Source organism: Musa acuminata, chromosome BXJ3-5 (genome assembly GCF_036884655.1).
Source record: "Musa acuminata AAA Group cultivar baxijiao chromosome BXJ3-5, Cavendish_Baxijiao_AAA, whole genome shotgun sequence".
NCBI classification, from domain to species: domain Eukaryota; kingdom Viridiplantae; phylum Streptophyta; class Magnoliopsida; order Zingiberales; family Musaceae; genus Musa; species Musa acuminata.
In genome coordinates this window covers 45,222,634-45,228,633 of record NC_088353.1, presented here as the reverse complement: position 1 = coordinate 45,228,633, position 6,000 = coordinate 45,222,634, and the positions used below count along the sequence as shown (strand labels likewise).

The 6,000-nt window shown below is 38.5% G+C and overlaps 1 long non-coding RNA gene across 17 annotated transcripts in view; it reads right to left on the bottom strand.

Annotated features, from left to right (window-relative positions):
- Positions 1-1,812: 1,812 nt before the first annotated feature.
- The window catches only part of LOC135637529 (uncharacterized), a 33,857-nt gene continuing 29,669 nt past the window's right edge, over positions 1,813-6,000 (bottom strand). For 10 of the 17 annotated variants that reach the window (XR_010496298.1, XR_010496311.1, XR_010496310.1 and 7 more), the window contains 2 exons: positions 3,619-3,694; positions 2,400-2,832 (listed from right to left, as the gene is read on the bottom strand). This is a non-coding gene — a long non-coding RNA (uncharacterized LOC135637529). Of the gene's footprint in view, positions 2,346-2,399; positions 2,841-3,618; positions 3,695-6,000 lie in introns of those variants that run through there. The other 7 variants (XR_010496304.1, XR_010496312.1, XR_010496313.1 and 4 more) reach the window with 4 other exon arrangements.

Sequence of the window (6,000 nt, the reverse complement as noted above, 5' to 3'; positions counted from 1 at the left end):
CCTAAACCCTAAACCCTAAACCCTAAACCCTAAACCCTAAACCCTAAACCCTAAACCCTAAACCCTAAACCCTAAACCCTAAACCCTAAACCCTAAACCCTAAACCCTAAACCCTAAACCCTAAACCCTAAACCCTAAACCCTAAACCCTAAACCCTAAACCCTAAACCCTAAACCCTAAACCCTAAACCCTAAACCCTAAACCCTAAACCCTAAACCCTAAACCCTAAACCCTAAACCCTAAACCCTAAACCCTAAACCCTAAACCCTAAACCCTAAACCCTAAACCCTAAACCCTAAACCCTAAACCCTAAACCCTAAACCCTAAACCCTAAACCCTAAACCCTAAACCCTAAACCCTAAACCCTAAACCCTAAACCCTAAACCCTAAACCCTAAACCCTAAACCCTAAACCCTAAACCCTAAACCCTAAACCCTAAACCCTAAACCCTAAACCCTAAACCCTAAACCCTAAACCCTAAACCCTAAACCCTAAACCCTAAACCCTAAACCCTAAACCCTAAACCCTAAACCCTAAACCCTAAACCCTAAACCCTAAACCCTAAACCCTAAACCCTAAACCCTAAACCCTAAACCCTAAACCCTAAACCCTAAACCCTAAACCCTAAACCCTAAACCCTAAACCCTAAACCCTAAACCCTAAACCCTAAACCCTAAACCCTAAACCCTAAACCCTAAACCCTAAACCCTAAACCCTAAACCCTAAACCCTAAACCCTAAACCCTAAACCCTAAACCCTAAACCCTAAACCCTAAACCCTAAACCCTAAACCCTAAACCCTAAACCCTAAACCCTAAACCCTAAACCCTAAACCCTAAACCCTAAACCCTAAACCCTAAACCCTAAACCCTAAACCCTAAACCCTAAACCCTAAACCCTAAACCCTAAACCCTAAACCCTAAACCCTAAACCCTAAACCCTAAACCCTAAACCCTAAACCCTAAACCCTAAACCCTAAACCCTAAACCCTAAACCCTAAACCCTAAACCCTAAACCCTAAACCCTAAACCCTAAACCCTAAACCCTAAAACCCTAAACCCTAAACCCTAAAACCCTAAACCCTAAACCCTAAACCCTAAACCCTAAACCCTAAACCCTAAACCCTAAACCCTAAACCCTAAACCCTAACCCTAAACCCTAAACCCTAAACCCTAAACCCTAAACCCTAAACCCTAAACCCTAAACCCTAAACCCTAAACCCTAAACCCTAAACCCAAAACCCAAAACCCAAAACCCTAAACCCTAAACCTAAAACCCTAAACCCTAAACCCTAAAACCCTAAACCTCATACCCTAAACCCTAAACCCTAAACCCTAAACCTAAAACCCTAAACCCTAAACCCTAAACCCTCAACCCTAAACCCTAAACCCTAAACACAAAACCCTAAACCCTAAAACCCTATACCTAAAACCCTAAACCCTAAACCCTAAAACCCTAAACCCTAACCCTAAACCTAAAACCCTAAACCCTGAATCCTAAACCCTAAACCCTAAACCCTAAACCCTAAAACCCTAAACCCTAAAACCCTAAACCCTAAACCCTAAACCCTAAAAACCCTAAACCCTAAACCCTAAACCCTAAAGCCCTAAACCCTAAACCCTAAACCCTAAACCCTAAACCCTAAACTCTACACTAAAACTAAACCCTGAAGCCTAAAACCGTAAACCCTAAAACCATAAACCCTAAACCCTAAAACCCTAACCACAAACCCCTAACCCTAAAACCTAAACCCAAACCCCAAACCCTAAAACCTAAACCCCAAACCCTGAACCCTGAACCCTAAAACCCTACACCCTTTACCCGAAACGAAACCCCAAACCCAAAGGGAGATTTTTTTGCTTGTTGCAATGTAGCATCCATTTATTTACATTTCTTACCATACTGCTCGATTCAAGCAATACATATCAGTTCGCTAGCATATTGATATGTGAACCACCCGCTATTAAATTTAAATTTAACTAATTCACTCTCATAAATTTAACAATCCAATGGTTTATAGATTGATTCATATTTAAGAGACTAATTTGAAAGCATTAAGAGGAAGAACTTCTTAATAGCATGTCAGACTTGGCATTAGGTAGGAAATTTCTCACAATAAAATGTAGTATGCATGCAAAGAATTAGCTTAAATTTGTAGAGAATTCCAAAATGATAATAGCATGTCAAACTCGTCCAGTTAAAAAGTGTGGCAAGAATGCAAGAAATAGCTAAATGTTGCTTGAATTAGTGTAAATTATGACCTTTCGTGCATAGCCGCAATAAGCTATTCCAGCAATATATGCGGACGAGCTACTTTATCCTCGTTACTTTTCTCTGAAGAGTTCCCTATAGTAAATACAACAAATAGATAATAATAGGTCATCACATATGTCATGCATCTGATGAAACTGTAAGCAATGAACTGCTAATTGCTAGTGTGCAGTCAATAAGCTACAATAACAAATTAATAACCAAGACAACCCAATTATTTCTTGTCTTTTGTCACAGAGCAAAGTATTCTGCTTTGATCAATTACATTGGTTAAGAGTATGTAAAGAAATATCATAAAGCAGAAGGCATAGAACTAAGATGCTTCCAGCTAACGCTAATTACTTTTGTGCAGTTGAAACCAGAATAAGTACAAAGGAGCCTACCATCAATGGTCATTGTCTGGAAGAGCCCTTGTTTCTTTAAACTCTTGATAGTGAAAGCATTAATGCCACCAGCCAACTGATAAAACTCTTACAAAGCCAAATTTGGTAGAATTATTGATCTTTGATCCTGCTTCAGAAAGGTTTATGTCGATCACTATTTACCTAATCCATGTGTTATCCTGCATATCTACCATGAGGTTTGTTACTTGCAGCAACCAAATGAACAGCAAAGTCAAATGCCTCTTTTGTTGCACCTCTACCAATGTGTATATGAAAGGCATTATACACATGTACATGAGTACAGAGATAATTTCGAAATAGCAAAACACAAAACAGAACACATTGCAAGCAAAAGATATATACAAATATATCTGGTATATCCTAGTAGAATTTGATAGGACCATTGTGGCAACATGTAAATATAATTTTAAACAAGAACAAATGACTCACATGGATATCGAATATGACAAATTGTATGACTTGTATGTATACATTCTAGATCTCCATATGGCCATTCATAAAAATCTAACAAAGTCTTGCTAATGTATAAAAACAATGATATTCACTTTATTCTGCATTTTTATCAGACTGCATGTAGTTCAATATTTTCTCATAACACTTTAATCAAATTAATTTTTGTTCCTAGTTAAATTTTTTTGTTGTTAATGATACTTTGTCTTCTTTCTCTATCTGCCTAATTTCTTGATACTTCACCTAGGTTTAATAGGATATAGGTAGGAGCATTTGCTTTATCATATTTAAGCTGTCTAACTAAATCAGGCTAAGATTTAGAGGTGAAAATATAATGTAACATGGAGATCATCATGTCCATTTCAAAACATGCTTGAAAAGCTTTAATCTTGTGATCCAGTAAAACTTGTGAATGACAACCTGGACAAGGATGCAAAAACAGCAAATACGAAATATTTAATGTTACACTTACAAAATCACCATTGTATACTGACCTTCCATAGATTGTAGCATTTAATATAAGGCAGCATTACTGCATATATCAGATTCACCAACACTGGGCAAACTAACCTGAAATGTAAAGCATAAAAAGTTAAAAATTATTGTTTTTGTCCATTGTTATCTGATAATGTATCAGAAAAGACAAAGGCTAAGTGAATTGCATTTTAATCAGATAATTTACATCATCTGTTTTAAACACACGTTCAGATTATCCATATGAATCATTTAAGGAGTTTTCTTTGTCCAACCAAATTTAAAACCCATACTTTCAGAGAATCTAAATGACTAGCACATTGGTCAAAATGAATTGCACTTGGTAGTACTAGCTACCCATAGGGACATATTATGAGTGGATGATGTGTCACACGAAAGACAACATTTCAAGGAAAAATGAAAAAAGGGAAAAAAAATTTCTATTCTGATGGTCTTAGTCGTGGTTTTTTTTACCACAGCTAATAGCGTCACTTAAAAGACAACATTACACAATGAAGAAAAGAGAAAAAAAATCTTAACAAGAACTGTCATGTCTATTCTGATAATTTTAGACGTGGGTTTCTCACCCAAATAATTAACCATACAATTTTACACATGACATTTGTTTTAACTTTAGCATGATCTACTAGTAGCCATTAACTTGAGTAGAGTAATAAATAATATGTTCCGAGACTCCTCTTCTTGTTATAAGCCTTTGCCACAGAAAAGAACAATAACCAAATACTGCTTCTAACGACTGAAAAACTTTAGATATGTTCCAAATTCATTCTTGTCATAAGAACTTTAAAATTAATTGCAACTTCCTTCTCTCAATTTGCATCTTCTTTCCAAATCTGTAAACCTAACCGACAAATCTCTAGATAAGGAAAACTTTGATATAAAAACTTGTTTCAATTTAAACATGTAATATCAGATCCTAGATTTTTTTTTTTTTATCACATCTTTCCACACATTTAAAGCTAAGTAGAACATCACTTTATTCATCATTTATAAATATTTATTATAATTAATTTATTCATCAAATCATAAGTAGAAAAGTAAACATAGTGATGTTAACTCCAAAAATCATCCAAGTGGTTCTACCTAGCGGTAGAGGAAGGTCAGCTCTCCACTAGAATCCGATTAACTACTAGAGGGGCGACTGTGAAAATAAAAAATAAAGAAAATTCAACAACGCTGAATTAGAACCCAAAAAAGTCAAGTCAAAATGAGTAAAAAATCAAAATTCAATCATCCCATTAATTTATATCAAATACCCGAAGGAGCACTCCCTCAACAGCGGATGGAGAGGCTTTATTCTATGTGATGAGTTTACGTTCTCCCAACAACGGATGAAAGCAAACTCATATCGCACTCCTAATTGCAAATGGAGTGGTGTCCCTCACCCGCCAAAGTGGGACACGTTCCTGCAAACAGCGGATGGAGTAACCGTTCAACCGTCACGTCTAACGACCCGCTAATCCCTATAGGGAATCGCCCTACCTGCCCTTGGGAGGGAAATAACATAATCTCACACTGGTCATGCCTATATTGAGATGAATTAACGTATTTAAAACATCTTATTCAAATATCATCAATATCAAAAAATATAAATTAGCCCTCAATTGACTTAAAACATAGTTCAATCGATCCAACTGAACTCGATTTACTAGAACCTACCTGAACGGATCTGTAATCTTCATTTAACTGGTCTGGACCTACCCTATACGAGTATAATTTGGACTTAGTTATGTTAATTTAGGTTAAACTGATTTGAATAAGTTAACAAATTCAGAATCACCATGAATCGAAATAATCCAACTTAGTCCCACATAGGTTGAGGAGTGGGGGAGCCAAGCGCTCATAAGGCAGCCAAGCCTCCCATACCCTCAAAGGCGCCTTTTGGAGATCTCCGGCTCCGAAAGGACAAAACCCTTTGGCGCTCATACGCCCAAAGCTGACAATACCTCGCACGCCCACGGGCTGCACCGAGACAGACTAATTGGTCCCCTATTAGATTGGCGCTAGAAGAAGGGCCCGAGCGGCCCAACCCACCTGAGCCGTTGGCTCCCTTCGAGGGGGGGTAACCTGATAGGGCCAACTTAGTCCCACATCGGTTGAGGAGTGGGGGAGCCAAGCGCTCATAAGGCAGCCAAGCCTCCCTTACCCTCAGAGGCGCCTTTTGGAGCTCTCCGGCTCCGAAAGGACAAAACCCTTTGGCGCTCAAACGCCTAAAGCGGATAATACCTCGCACGCCCACGGGCTGCACCGAGACAGACTAATTGGTCCCCTAGCACGCCCACGGGCTGCACCGAGACAGACTAATTGGTCCCCTATCAGATTAGCGCGAGAAGGAGGGCCCGAGCGGACCAACCCCCTTGATCTCTTGGCTCCTTGCGAGG